The sequence below is a fragment of the Triturus cristatus genome, chromosome 2_1 (assembly GCF_964204655.1).
Source record: "Triturus cristatus chromosome 2_1, aTriCri1.1, whole genome shotgun sequence".
Taxonomy (NCBI): Eukaryota; Metazoa; Chordata; class Amphibia; order Caudata; family Salamandridae; genus Triturus; species Triturus cristatus.
In genome coordinates, this window is record NC_140581.1 from 1,080,872,807 (window position 1) to 1,080,891,215 (window position 18,409).

Genomic DNA, 18,409 nt, shown 5'->3' on the forward strand with positions numbered 1-18,409 from the left:
TCTGCGCACTTCGTAGCGCCTTTGGGGTGCTCTGGGCAAGGTTTTAACAGGACCTTGCCGTTTCTCACGCTTCTCGCGTGAGCACGAGTACGCTTGCCGAGTCTCACTCTTCTCGAGTGAGCACCGGTAATGCTTTTCTATGCGGGTACGGTTCGGACTGTCAGGGACGCTCCGTACCTGGAGGGAAGCACCGGTCCGGTGCGAACACGGCTTCCTCAGTACGGTGCGAACTCAGAGCGGGTCAATACGGTGCGAACAGGGAGCAGTAGGGGTGAACTACGGCCCCAGACACCCATATGCCAAAGGCAGGTACGGTTCCAAAGTAAACACAAGCTCCTCCAGATGTAAGTACGGTCGGTACGGCTCGTACTATGATGCACACAGTACGATTCAAACAGGATGCCTGTGTGTACACGGGCAGTATGATGCAATCCCAGGATATTGGCAAAGGCAGTATGGCTCAGTAGTACGTGCCAATAGTCCGGTGCAAACAGGGCGTGAAAACAGTACGGGCCAACAGTACGGTGCAATCCCAGGATACTGGCAAGGCAGGACGGCTCAAAACACGTCAGATGTAAGTACGGTCCGTACAAGGCAGGCACGGGCCGTACAAACAGCGCACTAAATCACAAATACTTCTAATGCTGGCACGGTTCGTACAAAGGCTAGTACGGGCCGGGATTTAGCGCGCGAAGCCACCAATACCTTTTTGTTCGCACGGGGATGGCCCCAGCGGCCTCGGGTTTCGACGGAGCGGTGTCCCACATCGCGGTGTCGTCCCTCGCAGTCAGAGGGTGGCGGTGCTTCGTGGGGCACCCGAAAAAGGTCTCAGCCACACGACCAAGGGCAGAGGAGGGGGAAGCAGCTCCGGGGCAATCCACAGCGCTGTTGCAGCGCGATCAGCTTTTCAGGGGATCACAAGTGTGCACAGGGCCTCGCGGTGATCTTGACGGCGCAGGGTCGCCAGGGCTCGGTGCGCAGGCCTTCAGGTGCCTTTCTCCGCGTTGCGAGCTACGGCTCGGAGGGGCTGGTACTTGCGGTGCTTGGACCAGGTAGGTAGGTCCTTGCGGTGCTCGTGGTAGTCCCAGGTGGCAGACGTCGCGGTGTAGAGAAAGGGGGAGAGGCACACAGGTTCTCTGGGGATCAGCGTCACGGGATGGCGTCCAGCGACTTCTCCTCTTCTGGGGGTAGGTTGCGCCCACTGTTCCTGGGGCGCAGATCAGGGGGCAAGTTCACAAGCAAGCCCTTGGAGATTGTTCAGCACAAGTTGATTCAAAGTCTTTTTCCTTCAGTCTTTTCCTCTCCTTCCAGCAGACAGGCACCCACTGCAGGCCAGTCTCTCAGGCAGAGAGACAGTATTCCTCCTTCAGCTTCTCCAGGTCCTTCTCCTTCAGGCAGAGGTTTGTCGTTGCGTAAACAGGATCTGATTTCTTAGGAGCCAGGCTCCTACTTTTATAGTGCGATTCTTTTGTTCTTTAGCGCCAGGGGGCCTGGGCCTGGCTCAGTCCAGTTCTGGAGCACTTTGTTGTGGTGACTCTGCGCTTTCCTTTCAGCAGCAGGGCAGAGACATCAGCCGCTCCACAGGGGGCGGCGCCGGCTTTGTGCTGTCAGAGCACAGGTCTATTCAGAGTCAAGGGTGGACTCCTCCCACCCATCCTGGTGTAATCTCTCTACCCACCACCTGGCAGCCAGCCTGTCTCTGGGGATTCCCCAACCCTGCTCCTTACTGTTGCTAGGCAGAACACACACACACAGCAGAGGCGGACTGAAATGGCCAGGTCAGTAAATACTAACTTTCTAAAAGTAGTATTTACAAACGCAGGATATTAAAATAAACTTTACTAAAAGAAGTATTTTATTATTCTGAGTTCAGGCATACTAAACATAATTGTCTACCATGCTCTATGAGTCCACTGGGATTACAGGGTGTAGTAATTCCAGCAGCCCATTCTGGCCTATGGAGAGCAGGTAGCCTTCAATAGTGAAAAACGAAAATGGCTGTAATTCACTATTAAGACATGCCACACACATCAGGGCATGTCCTACCTTATGCCTACAATGCACCCTGCCCTTGGGCCTACCAGAGGGGTGACTAATATGTAGTTAAGGGAAGGTTTAGGGACTGGCAAGTGGGTGCACTTGCGCAGTCAGCGCGACAGTATCAGACTGCGCGCAGGTTCTGCAGTGGCAGATCCTAGACACATTTTACTAGGCCGCTTCTGTGGGTGGCACAACCAGTGCTGCAAGCCCACCAGCAGCATTTGTATTTACAAGCCCTGGCACTCCTGGTGCACTTTACTAGGGGCTGACAGTAAACCAAATAAACCAATCATGGACACCAATCAATGTATACATTTTACCATAGGGAGAGCATATGCACCTTAGCACTGGTCAGCAGTGGTAAGGTGCCCAGAGTCATAAATCAGCCAACACCAGGTCAGAAAAAATACAGGAGGAAGGCAAAAAGTTTAGGGATGACCCTTCAAAAAGGGCCAGGTCCAACACAACCCCCTTCCAGCCAAAACGCAGGGTAGACCAATCACCACCGTGATGGTCTTCCCTGCTTGGGGCGATAGAACAAGGACCTGGCCCGCAACTGCAGGGGCAGACTCCACTTCTACGCCAATCTGAACCTATCGGACTCCCTCTGTCCATACTCTCAGGGCCCACCAAGCCAATCCATGGGGAACCCTTCTCCTCGCCTGTGGACACCACCTGTGCAGCACCTAACCTTAACTGGCCCACAGGTGTGTCCAACCAGAGAGACAGCAAAATGCTACAGTGGCCACTGACAGTAGTCAGGGATGAGACCCAGGCCGTATGCCTCTCAGGGCTCTCAATCCTCTGTGGCGCCAGGGAGCGGGGGGCAGTAGCCCCAGGTGCTTGGCACCCTTTGTCCATTCTCCCCCTTGTCAGGTCAGGTATGACATCCTGGCACTGACCCACCAGCCCCGGGACTGTACCCAGCGGCTGGACCAAAGACTGGGGTGGGCTCTCCCACTCCCGGTCCTCCTCCTTGGGGCTCTGTACCCTCCCACCTGGAGTGGCACCCCCTTCCAGAATTGCCACGGCACCTCTGGCAGGTGTCCTGCGCAATTCGCCCACCAGTTCAGGGGTTCTATCCTGCAACTGGGTGCCCAGGTCAGGGGGGACACCCTGAACCTGGCCCTTCAACCTAGGGTCTAAACCCTTTAGTTGAGCCGGGGTCAGAGGCGAGGACTCCCTCCCTCTGCACCCCCTTCCAGAGTACTGCCCACTCCCAACTGGCGTGGTACCCCTAGAAGCAACATGGGTCAGGACACTGATTACAGTGGTCCCACCCTCCAGGTCAGACAACACCTGAACCTGGCTTCCCAACCCTGGGTCCAACCCATGCGGTTGAACGCTCGCCTGGCGCACCAGGACTTCCCGGGGAGCACGCATGCCCCCCCTGAGGGTGACACATAACTCATGTGTCGTGTGACAGTCTGCCTGGCGCTGATCTCCCGACCCCTGTCCATCTGACAGTGCCTGAAGATCCCCCAGGACAGAAGTGGTGTCACCATGGTCACTCACGGGGGACGCAGCCCTTCTGGCTGGCCCCTGACCCACTGGTTCTTCCACTGGGGACTCTTTCCCCCTCTCACCCCTCAATCTGGACCTCTGCACCCTCCCAACTGGAGCGGTACTGCCAGACACCAGAACTGATGGAGGCCTGCTTACAGACACTCCCAGCTCACCAGACACTAGGGGATCCCCCTCAACGGGCGGCCCATCAGGACAGCCTAGGCTCCCCGCCTGGTGTTCCCTTAAAGAACCATCCAGGCTCTGAGACTGGGTTTCGGGCACCTGGGGGCACGCAGCCCCACACTCACTCCTTCTCCACTGAGACAGGACGTGAGCCCCTACACCCCTCCCACTACCATGGGACCTAGCTGGGCTACTCTGCACCACTTCCACCACTCTGGGTTGGAAGATACCTGAGCCACTCCCCACAGGGTCACTCCCCAATGCCTCTCCAGACCCTCTGGAATCCACCAAAAGGTCTGCCTCCAATGTGAGTTCTCTGCGGTCAGAGAACTCACTCTCCAGCAGGTGTTGACGTAGCTCTGGAAAACAGGGACTTAAAATATGCTCTCCCACCATTGGATCACACAGCCCCCTAGCAGTTTTAACCAAACTAGCCATCACCTTACCATCCAGTGCCTCACACACGTACTCCACACCACTCTCCTGAGACTGGCAAGACAGTATCTGACTGTCTCTGTCACACAACCCACACTCTTCTGGGCGGTCTTCACACTCACCTACCAGGACTTCAATGTTCGGGGAACCCCTCTCCCTGCGCCTCTCATCTAGAGCCAGTAGAGTGTCCCTCCCGCCACTAGGACTATGAACCCCTGCGCCAGTTACCCTATTCCCTTCAGGGATACTGCGCACTACTGGAGCTACCTCATGCCCTTGAACCTCCTGGTGTGTGTTAACCCCCTCCTTCAAGTCAGGCGCCACATCTCTGGGTGTGCGTACTACTCTTTCAACACTAGAGAATTCAATACTGCTGCCACCATCTGAGCTGGATTCCTCCTCCCACTCAGAAAAGCTCAATCTCTGAGCTACGCACCTTTCTTGTTGCTGGGCTGAGACACTCATGGCCTCAAGCCTCTCGAGCTCCATATCATATTTCTTCATTAGGAAGTCATGCTCCATTTGCATTTTCTTTTCTTCCAGAGCCAGCTTCTTGCTCTCTAGCTCCAGTTGGGCATTTACTTCCAGCTTTGCCAACAATACTTCGTGATCCCTGGTGGCCTGTCTGTCTGCCAGCTCCTCTGGCGACAGGCCTCTACCAAAACTGCGAACACTTCCCGCTGGTTTCAATGGTGTAACTTCCTTGGTTGCACCCCTTGATTCAATCCAGGCTTTCAGCGCGGTTTTCTCTATGCTGTTTGGGCCCGGCATGACTCCAAACACAAGGGATCGTCTTCTCTTGGCAAGCAAAAATAAAAAGTTCTGTGGCTCAAGCTACTGGACTGTCTACTGTGCAATGGTTGGTAATCACTGTGCAGACACCAAGAACGCAAATCCGTAAATCCCACCGCTGCCACCAATGTTAGAATCCGGGGTCTCTGGTTGGCGCAGGTATGCACTTGCGACAAGCAGGGACCCTTTCCTCTAAGTCAGGGCAAAGGATCACCTCTTTAAAAATAACCCCTGCTCACCCTCTAGGTAACGTGGCGCGAGCAGTCAGGCTAAATTTCCAGAGGGCATAAGGTAAAGCGTTCAAGTTGTCCCACACAATAATCACCTCCCCACCACACAAAGACATAAGGCTGTATTTATAGTAAAATATATTTCTTTATATAAAAGGTTTTCTTTCAGGCAGGTTGCATAAATACAGTTTCTTGGGGAAATAATCCAGTTACTCTTTAAATGCTCAAAGGTAGTCCACAGGTCTTAATAATGGCAAAGTTCTGATTAAAATCAAGTTCTTTAGGTCTTCTGCGCACTTCGTAGCGCCTTTGGGGTGCTCTGGGCAAGGTTTTAACAGGACCTTGCCGTTTCTCACGCTTCTCGCGTGAGCAAGAGTACGCTTGCCGAGTCTCACTCTTCTCGAGTGAGCACCGGTAATGCTTTTCTATGCGGGTACGGTTCGGACTGTCAGGGACGCTCCGTACCTGGAGGGAAGCACCGGTCCGGTGCGAACACGGCTTCCTCAGTACGGTGCGAACTCAGAGCGGGTCAATACGGTGCGAACAGGGAGCAGTAGGGGTGAACTACGGCCCCAGACACCCATATGCCAAAGGCAGGTACGGTTCCAAAGTAAACACAAGCTCCTCCAGATGTAAGTACGGTCGGTACGGCTCGTACTATGATGCACACAGTACGATTCAAACAGGATGCCTGTGTGTACACGGGCAGTATGATGCAATCCCAGGATATTGGCAAAGGCAGTATGGCTCAGTAGTACGTGCCAATAGTCCGGTGCAAACAGGGCGTGAAAACAGTACGGGCCAACAGTACGGTGCAATCCCAGGATACTGGCAAGGCAGGACGGCTCAAAACACGTCAGATGTAAGTACGGTCCGTACAAGGCAGGCACGGGCCGTACAAACAGCGCACTAAATCACAAATACTTCTAATGCTGGCACGGTTCGTACAAAGGCTAGTACGGGCCGGGATTTAGCGCGCGAAGCCACCAATACCTTTTTGTTCGCACGGGGATGGCCCCAGCGGCCTCGGGTTTCGACGGAGCGGTGTCCCACGTCGCGGTGTCGTCCCTCGCAGTCAGAGGGCGGCGGTGCTTCGTGGGGCACCCGAAAAAGGTCTCAGCCACACGACCAAGGGCAGAGGAGGGGGAAGCAGCTCCGGGGCAATCCACAGCGCTGTTGCAGCGCGATCAGCTTTTCAGGGGATCACAAGTGTGCACAGGGCCTCGCGGTGATCTTGACGGCGCAGGGTCGCCAGGGCTCGGTGCGCAGGCCTTCAGGTGCCTTTCTCCGCGTTGCGAGCTACGGCTCGGAGGGGCTGGTACTTGCGGTGCTTGGACCAGGTAGGTAGGTCCTTGCGGTGCTCGTGGTAGTCCCAGGTGGCAGACGTCGCGGTGTAGAGAAAGGGGGAGAGGCACACAGGTTCTCTGGGGATCAGCGTCACGGGATGGCGTCCAGCGACTTCTCCTCTTCTGGGGGTAGGTTGCGCCCACTGTTCCTGGGGCGCAGATCAGGGGGCAAGTTCACAAGCAAGCCCTTGGAGATTGTTCAGCACAAGTTGATTCAAAGTCTTTTTCCTTCAGTCTTTTCCTCTCCTTCCAGCAGACAGGCACCCACTGCAGGCCAGTCTCTCAGGCAGAGAGACAGTATTCCTCCTTCAGCTTCTCCAGGTCCTTCTCCTTCAGGCAGAGGTTCGTCGTTGCGTAAACAGGATCTGATTTCTTAGGAGCCAGGCTCCTACTTTTATAGTGCGATTCTTTTGTTCTTTAGCGCCAGGGGGCCTGGGCCTGGCTCAGTCCAGTTCTGGAGCACTTTGTTGTGGTGACTCTGCGCTTTCCTTTCAGCAGCAGGGCAGAGACATCAGCCGCTCCACAGGGGGCGGCGCCGGCTTTGTGCTGTCAGAGCACAGGTCTATTCAGAGTCAAGGGTGGACTCCTCCCACCCATCCTGGTGTAATCTCTCTACCCACCACCTGGCAGCCAGCCTGTCTCTGGGGATTCCCCAACCCTGCTCCTTACTGTTGCTAGGCAGAACACACACACACAGCAGAGGCGGACTGAAATGGCCAGGTCAGTAAATACTAACTTTCTAAAAGTAGTATTTACAAACGCAGGATATTAAAATAAACTTTACTAAAAGAAGTATTTTATTATTCTGAGTTCAGGCATACTAAACATAATTGTCTACCATGCTCTATGAGTCCACTGGGATTACAGGGTGTAGTAATTCCAGCAGCCCATTCTGGCCTATGGAGAGCAGGTAGCCTTCAATAGTGAAAAACGAAAATGGCTGTAATTCACTATTAAGACATGCCACACACATCAGGGCATGTCCTACCTTATGCCTACAATGCACCCTGCCCTTGGGCCTACCAGAGGGGTGACTAATATGTAGTTAAGGGAAGGTTTAGGGACTGGCAAGTGGGTGCACTTGCGCAGTCAGCGCGACAGTATCAGACTGCGCGCAGGTTCTGCAGTGGCAGATCCTAGACACATTTTACTAGGCCGCTTCTGTGGGTGGCACAACCAGTGCTGCAAGCCCACCAGCAGCATTTGTATTTACAAGCCCTGGCACTCCTGGTGCACTTTACTAGGGGCTGACAGTAAACCAAATAAACCAATCATGGACACCAATCAATGTATACATTTTACCATAGGGAGAGCATATGCACCTTAGCACTGGTCAGCAGTGGTAAGGTGCCCAGAGTCATAAATCAGCCAACACCAGGTCAGAAAAAATACAGGAGGAAGGCAAAAAGTTTAGGGATGACCCTTCAAAAAGGGCCAGGTCCAACAGGAAACCTACCAAACCCATACATTTCTGAAAACTAGACACCCGGGGTCTTCCAAGGAGGTATGGCTTGCGTGGATCCCCCAACGTTTCCTTACCCAGAATCCCCTGCAAACCTCAATTTTAGCTGAAAAAATCACTTTTTTCACACTTTTTTGTGTGGGAAAGATGTGGCATCACTGGGCTTACTCAAATTTCCCACCTCCCAGCGTTCCCCTGGGTCTCCCGGTAAAAATGGTGCCTCACTTGTGTGGGAGGCCCAAGTGCCCGCGACAGGCAAGGGCCCAAAACGTAGTGATGCGACATCAACATTGCCTATCTCAAAACCACCTGGTTTTGCAAGGGGGGTCTCTTGGGTTTTTGGCCCGGTGCACGGCGGCCATCTAGGGAAACCTACCAAACCCATACATTTCTGAAAACTAGACACCGGGGGGCTTCCAGGGAGGTATGGCTTGCGTGGATCCCCCAACGTTTCCTTGCCCAGAATCCCCTGCAAACCTCAATTTTAGCTGACAAAATCACTTTTTTCACTATTTTTTGTGTGGGAAAGTTGTGGCATCACCGGGCTTACTCAAATTTCCCACCTCCCAGCGTTCCCCTGGGTCTCCCGGTAAAAATGGTGCCTCACTTGTGTGGGAGGCCCAAGTGCCCGCGACAGGCAAGGGCCCAAAACGTAGTGATGCGACATCAACATTGCCTATCTCAAAACCACCTGGTTTTGCAAGGGGGGTCTCTTGGGTTTTTGGCCCGGTGCACGGCGGCCATCTAGGGAAACCTACCAAACCCATACATTTCTGAAAACTAGACACCGGGGGGCTTCCAGGGAGGTATGGCTTGCGTGGATCCCCCAACGTTTCCTTATCCAGAATCCCCTGCAAACCTCAATTTTAGCTGACAAAATCACTTTTTTCACTATTTTTTGTGTGGGAAAGTTGTGGCATCACCGGGCTCACTCAAATTTCCCACCTCCCAGCGTTCCCCTGGGTCTCCCGGTAAAAATGGTGCCTCACTTGTGTGGGAGGCCCAAGTGCCCGCGACAGGCAAGGGCCCAAAACGTAGTGATGCGACATCAACATTGCCTATCTCAAAACCACCTGGTTTTGCAAGGGGGGTCTCTTGGGTTTTTGGCCCGGTGCACGGCAGCCATCTAGGGAAACCTACCAAACCCATACATTTCTGAAAACTAGACACCCGGGGTCTTCCAGGGAGGTATGGCTTGCGTGGATCCCCCAACGTTTCCTTACCCAGAATCCCCTGCAAACCTCAATTTTTGCTGAAAAAATCACTTTTTTCACACTTTTTTGTGTGGGAAAGTTGTGGAATCACCGGGCTCACTCAAATTTCCCACCTCCCAGCGATCCCCTAGGTCTCCCGGTAAAATTGGTGCCTCACTTGTGTGGGAGGCCCAAGTGCCCGCGACAGGCAAGGGCCCAAAACGCAGTGATGCGACATCAACATTGCCTATCTCAAAACCACCTGGTTTTGAAAGGGGGGTCACTTGGGTTTTTGGCCCGGTGCACGGCGGCCATCTAGGGAAACCTACCAAACCCATACATTTCTGAAAACTAGACACTGGGGGGCTTCCAGCGAGGTATGGCTTGCGTGGATCCCCCAACGTTTCCTTACCCAGAATCCCCTGCAAACCTCAATTTTAGCTGACAAAATCACTTTTTTCACTATTGTTTTGTGGGAAAGTTGTGGCACCACCGGGCTCACTCAAATTTCCCACCTCCCAGCGTTCCCCTGGGTCTCCCGGTAAAAATGGTGCCTCACTTGTGTGGGAGGCCCAAGTGCCCGCGACAGGCAAGGGCCCAAAACGTAGTGATGCGACGTCAACATTGCCTATCTCAAAACCACCTGGTTTTGCAAGGGGGGTCTCTTGGGTTTTTGGCCCGGTGCACGGCGGCCATCTAGGGAAACCTACCAAACCCATACATTTCTGAAAACTAGACACCCGGGGGCTTCCAGGGAGGTATGGCTTGTGTGGATCCCCCAACGTTTCCTTACCCAGAATCCCCTGCAAACCTCAATTTTAGCTGAAAAAATCACTTTTTTCACACTTTTTTGTGTGGGAAAGTTGTGGCATCACCGGGCTCACTCAAATTTCCCACCTCCCAGCGTTCCCCTGGGTCTCCCAGTAAAAATGGTGCCTCACTTGTGTGGGAGGCCCAAGTGCCCGCGACAGGCAAGGGCCCAAAACGTAGTGATGCGACATCAACATTGCCTATCTCAAAACCACCTGGTTTTGCAAGGGGGGTCTCTTGGGTTTTTGGCCCGGTGCACGGCGGCCATCTAGGGAAACCTACCAAACCGATACATTTCTGAAAACTAGACACCCGGGGGCTTCCAGGGAGGTATGGCTTGCATGGATCCCCCAAAGTTTCCTTACCCAGAATCCCCTGCAAACCTCAATTTTAGCTGAAAAAATCACATTTTTCACAATTTTGTGTGGGAAAGTTGTGGCATCACCGGGCTCACTCAAATTTCCCACCTCCCAGCGTTCCCCTGGGTCTCCCGGTAAAAATGGTACCTCACTTGTGTGGGAGGCCCAAGTGCCCGTGAAAGGCAAGGGCCGAAAACGTAGTGATGCGACATCAACATTGCCTGTCTCAAAACCACCTGGTTTTGCAAGGGGGGTCTCTTGGGTTTTTGGCCCGGTGCACGGCGGCCATCTAGGGAAACCTACCAAACCCATACATTTCTGAAAGCTAGACACCCGGGGGCTTCCAGGGAGGTATGGCTTGCGTGGATACCCTACGTTTCCTTACCCAGAATCCCCTGCAAACCTCAATTTTAGCTGACAAAATCACTTTTTTCACTATTTTGTGTGTGGGAAAGTTGTGGCATCACCGGGCTCACTCAAATTTCCCACCTCCCAGCGTTCCCCTGGGTCTCCCGGTAAAAATGGTGCCTCAATTGTGTGGGACGCCCAAGTGCCCGCGACAGGCAAGGGCCCAAAACGTAGTGATGCGACATCAACATTGCCTATCTCAAAACCACCTGGTTTTGCAAGGGGGGTCTCTTGGGTTTTTGGCCCGGTGCACGGCAGCCTTCTAGGGAAACCTACCAAACCCATACATTTCTGAAAACTAGACACCCGGGGTCTTCCAAGGAGGTATGGCTTGCGTGGATCCCCCAACGTTTCCTTACCCAGAATCCCCTGCAAACCTCAATTTTTGCTGAAAAAATCACTTTTTTCACACTTTTTTGTATGGGAAAGTTGTGGCATCACCGGGCTCACTCAAATTTCCCACCTCCCAGCGTTCCCCTAGGTCTCCCGGTAAAAATGGTGCCTCACTTGTGTGGGAGGCCCAAGTGCCCGCGACAGGCAAGGGCCCAAAACGTAGTGATGCGACATCAACATTGCCTATCTCAAAACCACCTGGTTTTGCAAGGGGGGTCTCTTGGGTTATTGGCCCGGTGCACGGCGGCCATCTAGGGAAACCTACAAAACCCATACATTTCTGAAAACTAGACACCCGGGGGCTTCCAGGGAGGTATGGCTTGCGTGGATCCCCCAACGTTTCCTTACCCAGAATCCCCTGCAAACCTCAATTTTAGCTGAAAAAATCGCTTTTGTCACACTTTTTTGTGTGGGAAAGTTGTGGCATCACCGGGCTCACTCAAATGTCCCACCTCCCAGCGTTCCCCTAGGTCTCCCGGTAAAAATGGTGCCTCACTTGTGTGGGAGGCCCAAGTGCCCGCGACAGGCAAGGGCCCAAAACGTAGTTATGCGACATCAACATTGCCTATCTCAAAACCACCTGGTTTTGCAAGGGGGTCTCTTGGGTTTTTGGCCCGGTGCACGGTGGCCATCTAGGGAAACCTACCAAACCCATACATTTCTGAAAACTAGACACCCGGGGGCTTCCAGGGAGGTATGGCTTGCGTGGATCCCCCAATTTTTCCTTACCCAGAATCCCCTGCAAACATCAATTTTAGCTGAAAAAATCACTTTTTTCACACTTTTTTGTGTGGGAAAGTTGTGGCATCACCGGGCTCACTCAAATGTCCCACCTCCCAGCGTTCCCCTGGGTCTCCCGGTAAAAATGGTGCCTCACTTGTGTGGGAGGCCCAAGTGCCCGCGACAGGCAAGGGCCCAAAACGCAGTGATGCGACATCAACATTGCCTATCTCAAAACCACCTGGTTTTGAAAGGGGGGTCACTTGGGTTTTTGGCCCGGTGCACGGCGGCCATCTAGGGAAACCTACCAAACTCATACATTTCTGAAAACTAGACACTGGGGGGCTTCCAGCGAGGTATGGCTTGCGTGGATCCCCCAATGTTTCCTTACCCAGAATCCCCTGCAAACCTCAATTTTAGCTGACAAAATCACTTTTTTCACTATTTTTTGTGTGGGAAAGTTGTTGCATCACCGAGCTCACTCAAATTTCCCACCTCCCAGCGTTCCCCTGGGTCTCCCGGTAAAAATGGTGCCTCACTTGTGTGGGAGGCCCAAGTGCCCGCGACAGGCAAGGGCCCAAAACGTAGTGATGCGACATCAACATTGCCTATCTCAAAGCCACCTGGTTTTGCAAGGGGGGTCTCTTGGGTTTTTGGCCCGGTGCACGGCGGCCATCTAGGGAAACCTACCAAACCCATACATTTCTGAAAACTAGACACCCGGGGTCTTCCAGGGAGGTATGGCTTGCGTGGATCCCCCAACGTTTCCTTACCCAAAATCTCCTGCAAACCTCAATTTTAGCTGAAAAAATCACTTTTTTCACTCTTTTTTGTGTGGGAAAGTTGTGGCATCACCGGGCTCACTCAAATTTCCCACCTCCCAGCGTTCCCCTGGGTCTCCCGGTAAAAATGGTGCCTCACTTGTGTGGGAGGCCCAAGTGCCCGCGACAGGCAAGGGCCCAAAACGTAGTGATGCGACGTCAACATTGCCTATCTCAAAACCACCTGGTTTTGCAAGGGGGGTCTCTTGGGTTTTTGGCCCGGTGCACGGCGGCCATCTAGGGAAACCTACCAAACCCATACATTTCTGAAAACTAGATACCCGGGGGCTTCCAGGGAGGTATGGCTTGTGTGGATCCCCCAACGTTTCCTTACCCAGAATCCCTTGCAAACCTCAATTTTAGCTGAAAAAATCACTTTTTTCACACTTTTTTGTGTGGGAAAGTTGTGGCATCACCGGGCTCACTCAAATTTCCCACCTCCCAGCGTTCCCCTGGGTCTCCCGGTAAAAATGGTGCCTCACTTGTGTGGGAGGCCCAAGTGCCCGCGACAGGCAAGGGCCCAAAACGTAGTGATGCGACATCAACATTGCATATCTCAAAACCACCTGGTTTTGCAAGGGGGGTCTCTTGGGTTTTTGGCCCGGTGCACGGCGGCCATCTAGGGAAACCTACCAAACCGATACATTTCTGAAAACTAGACACCCCGGGGCTTCCAGGGAGGTATGGCTTGCATGGATCCCCCAACGTTTCCTTACCCAGAATTCCCTGCAAACCTCAATTTTAGCTGAAAAAATCACATTTTTCACAATTTTGTGTGGGAAAGTTGTGGCATCACCGGGCTCACTCAAATTTCCCACCTCCCAGCGTTCCCCTGGGTCTCCCGGTAAAAATGGTACCTCACTTGTGTGAGAGGCCCAAGTGCCCGTGAAAGGCAAGGGCCGAAAACGTAGTGATGCGACATCAACATTGCCTGTCTCAAAACCACCTGGTTTTGCAAGGGGGGTCTCTTGGGTTTTTGGCCCGGTGCACGGCGGCCATCTAGGGAAACCTACCAAACCCATACATTTCTGAAAGCTAGACACCCGGGGGCTTCCAGGGAGGTATGGCTTGCGTGGATACCCTACGTTTCCTTACCCAGAATCCCCTGCAAACCTCAATTTTAGCTGACAAAATCACTTTTTTCACTATTTTTTGTGTGGGAAAGTTGTGGCATCACCGGGCTCACTCAAATTTCCCACCTCCCAGCGTTCCCCTGGGTCTCCCGGTAAAAATGGTGCCTCACTTGTGTGGGAGGCCCAAGTGCCCGCGACAGGCAAGGGCCCAAAACGTAGTGATGCGACATCAACATTGCCTATCCCAAAACCACCTGGTTTTGCAAGGGGGGTCTCTTGGGTTTTTGGCCCGGTGCACGGCGGCCATCTAGGGAAACCTACTAAACCCATACATTTCTGAAAACTAGACAAATGGGGGCTTCCAGGGAGGTATGGCTTGCGTGGATCCCCCAACATTTCCTTACCCAGAACCCCTGCAAACATCAATTTTAGCTGAAAAAATCACTTTTTTCACACTTTTTTGTGTGGGAAAGTTGTGGCATCACCGGGCTCACTCAAATTTCCCACCTCCCAGCATTCCCCTGGGTCTCCCAGTAAAAATGGGGCCTCACTTGTGTGGGAGGCCCAAGTGCCCGCGACAGGCAAGGGCCCAAAACGTAGTGATGCGACATCAACATTGCCTATCTCAAAACCACCTGGTTTTGCAAGGGGGGTCTCTTGGGTTTTTGGCCCGGTGAACGGCGGCCATCTAGGGAAAACTACCAAACCCATACATTTCTGAAAACTAGACACCGGGGGGCTTCCAGGGAGGTATGGCTTGCGTGGATCCCCCAACGTTTCCTTACCCAGAATCCCCTGCAAACCTCAATTTTAGCTGACAAAATCACTTTCTTCACTATTTTTTGTGTGGGAAAGTTGTGGCATCACCGGGCTCACTCAAATTTCCCACCTCCCAGCGTTCCCCTGGGTCTCCCAGTAAAAATGGTGCCTCACTTGTGTGGGAGGCCCAAGTGCCCGCGACAGGCAAGGGCCCAAAACGTAGTGATGAGACATCAACATTGCCTATCTCAAAACCACCTGGTTTTGCAAGGGGGGTCTCTTGGGTTTTTGGCCCGGTGCACGGCGGCCATCTAGGGAAACCTACCAAACCGATACATTTCTGAAAACTAGACACCCGGGGGCTTCCAGGGAGGTATGGCTTGCATGGATCCCCCAACGTTTCCTTACCCAGAATCCCCTGCAAACCTCAATTTTAGCTGAAAAAATCACATTTTTCACAATTTTGTGTGGGAAAGTTGTGGCATCACCGGGCTCACTCAAATTTCCCACCTCCCAGCGTTCCCCTGGGTCTCCCGGTAAAAATGGTACCTCACTTGTGTGGGAGGCCCAAGTGCCCGTGAAAGGCAAGGGCCGAAAACGTAGTGATGCGACATCAACATTGCCTGTCTCAAAACCACCTGGTTTTGCAAGGGGGGTCTCTTGGGTTTTTGGCCCGGTGCACGGCGGCCATCTAGGGAAACCTACCAAACCCATACATTTCTGAAAGCTAGACACCCGGGGGCTTCCAGGGAGGTATGGCTTGCGTGGATACCCTACGTTTCCTTACCCAGAATCCCCTGCAAACCTCAATTTTAGCTGACAAAATCACTTTTTTCACTATTTTTTGTGTGGGAAAGTTGTGGCATCACCGGGCTCACTCAAATTTCCCACCTCCCAGCGTTCCCCTGGGTCTCCCGGTAAAAATGGTGCCTCACTTGTGTGGAAGGCCCAAGTGCCCGCGACAGGCAAGGGCCCAAAACGTAGTGATGCGACATCAACATTGCCTATCCCAAAACCACCTGGTTTTGCAAGGGGGGTCACTTGGGTTTTTGGCCCGGTGCACGGCGGCCATCTAGGGAAACCTACTAAACCCATACATTTCTGAAAACTAGACAAACGGGGGCTTCCAGGGAGGTATGGCTTGCGTGGATCCCCCAACGTTTCCTTACCCAGAATCCCCTGCAAACCTCAATTTTAGCTGACAAAATCACTTTTTTCACTATTTTTTGTGTGGGAAAGTTGTGGCATCACCGGGCTCACTCAAATTTCCCACCTCCCAGCGTTCCCCTGGGTCTCCCGGTAAAAATGGTGCCTCAATTGTGTGGGAGGCCCAAGTGCCCGCGACAGGCAAGGGCCCAAAACGTGGTGATGCGACATCAACATTGCCTATCTCAAAACCACCTGGTTTTGCAAGGGGGTCTCTTGGGTTTTTGGCCCGGTGCACGGCGGCCATCTAGGGAAAACTACCAAACCCATACATTTCTGAAAACTAGACACCGGGGGGCTTCCAGGGAGGTATGGCTTGCGTGGATCCCCCAACGTTTCCTTACCCAGAATCCCCTGCAAACCTCAATTTTAACTGAAAAAAACACTTTTTTCACTATTTTTTGTGTGGGAAAGTTGTGGCATCACCGGGCTCACTCAAATTTCCCACCTCCCAGCGTTCCCCTGGGTCTCCCGGTAAAAATGGCGCCTCACTTGTGTGGGAGGCCCAAGTGCCCGCGACAGGCAAGGGCCCAAAACGTAGTGATGCGACGTCAACATTGCCTATCTCAAAACCACCTGGTTTTGCAAGGGGGGTCTCTTGGGTTTTTGGCCCGGTGCACGGCGGCCATCTAGGGAAACCTACCAAACCCATACATTTCTGAAAACTAGACACCCGGGGGCTTCTAGGGAGGTATGGTTTGTTTGGATCCCCCAACGTTTCCTTACCCAGAATCCCCTGCAAACCTCAATTTTAGCTGAAAAAATCACTTTTTTCACACTTTTTTGTGTGGGAAAGTTGTGGCATCACCGGGCTCACTCAAATTTCCCACCTCCCAGCGTTCCCCTGGGTCTCCCAGTAAAAATGGTGCCTCACTTGTGTGGGAGGCCCAAGTGCCCGCGACAGGCAAGGGCCCAAAACGTAGTGATGCGACATTAACATTGCCTATCTCAAAACCACCTGGTTTTGCAAGGGGGGTCTCTTGGGTTTTTGGCCCGGTGCACGGCGGCCATCTAGGGAAACCTACCAAACCGATACATTTCTGAAAACTAGACACACGGGGGCTTCCAGGGAGGTATGGCTTGCATGGATCCCCCAACGTTTCCTTACCCAGAATCCCCTGCAAACCTCAATTTTAGCTGAAAAAATCACATTTTTCACAATTTTGTGTGGGAAAGTTGTGGCATCACCGGGCTCACTCAAATTACCCACCTCCCAGCGTTCCCCTGGGTCTCCCGGTAAAAATGGTACCTCACTTGTGTGGGAGGCCCAAGTGCCCGTGAAAGGCAAGGGCCGAAAACGTAGTGATGCGACATCAACATTGCCTGTCTCAAAACCACCTGGTTTTGCAAGGGGGGTCTCTTGGGTTTTTGGCCCGGTGCACGGCGGCCATCTAGGGAAACCTACCAAACTCATACATTTCTGAAAGCTAGACACCCGAGGGCTTCCAGGGAGGTATGGCTTGCGTGGATACCCTACGTTTCCTTACCCAGAATCCCCTGCAAACCTCAATTTTAGCTGACAAAATCACTTTTTTCACTATTTTTTGTGTGGGAAAGTTGTGGCATCACCGGGCTCACTCAAATTTCCCACCTCCCAGCGTTCCCCTGGGTCTCCCGGTAAAAATGGTGCCTCACTTGTGTGGGAGGCCCAAGTGCCCGCGACAGGCAAGGGCCCAAAACGTAGTGATGCGACATCAACATTGCCTATCCCAAAACCACCTGGTTTTGCAAGGGGGGTCACTTGGGTTTTTGGCCCGGTGCACGGCGGCCATCTAGGGAAACCTACTAAACCCATACATTTCTGAAAACTAGACAAACGGGGGCTTCCAGGGAGGTATGGCTTGCGTGGATCCCCCAACGTTTCCTTACCCAGAATCCCCTGCAAACATCAATTTTAGCTGAAAAAATCACTTTTTTCACACTTTTTTGTGTGGGAAAGTTGTGGCATTACCGGGCTCACTCAAATTTCCCACCTCCCAGCGTTCCCCTGGGTCTCCCGGTAAAAATGATGCCTCACTTGTGTGGGAGGCCCAAGTGCCCGCGACAGGCAAGGGCCCAAAACGTAGTGATGCGACATCAACATTGCCTATCTCAAAACCACCTGGTTTTGCAAGGGGGTCTCTTGGGTTTTTGGCCCGGTGCACGGCGGCCATCTAGGGAAAACTACCAAACCCATACATTTCTGAAAACTAGACACCGGGGGGCTTCCAGGGAGGTATGGCTTGCGTGGATCCCCCAACGTTTCCTTACCCAGAATCCCCTGCAAACCTCAATTTTAGCTGACAAAATCACTTTTTTCACTATTTTTTGTGTGGGAAAGTTGTGGCATCACCGGGCTCACTCAAATTTCCCACCTCCCAGCGTTCCCCTGGGTCTCCCGGTAAAAATGGTGCCTCAATTGTGTGGGAGGCCCAAGTGCCCGCGACAGGCAAGGGCCCAAAACGTGGTGATGCGACATCAACATTGCCTATCTCAAAACCACCTGGTTTTGCAAGGGGGGTCTCTTGGGTTTTTGGCCCGGTGCACGGCGGCCATCTAGGGAAACCTACCAAACCCATACATTTCTGAAAACTAGACACCCGGGGGCTTCCAGGGAGGTATGGCTTGCATGGATCCCCCAACGTTTCCTTAGCCAGAATCCCCTGCAAACCTCAATTTTAGCTGAAAAAATCA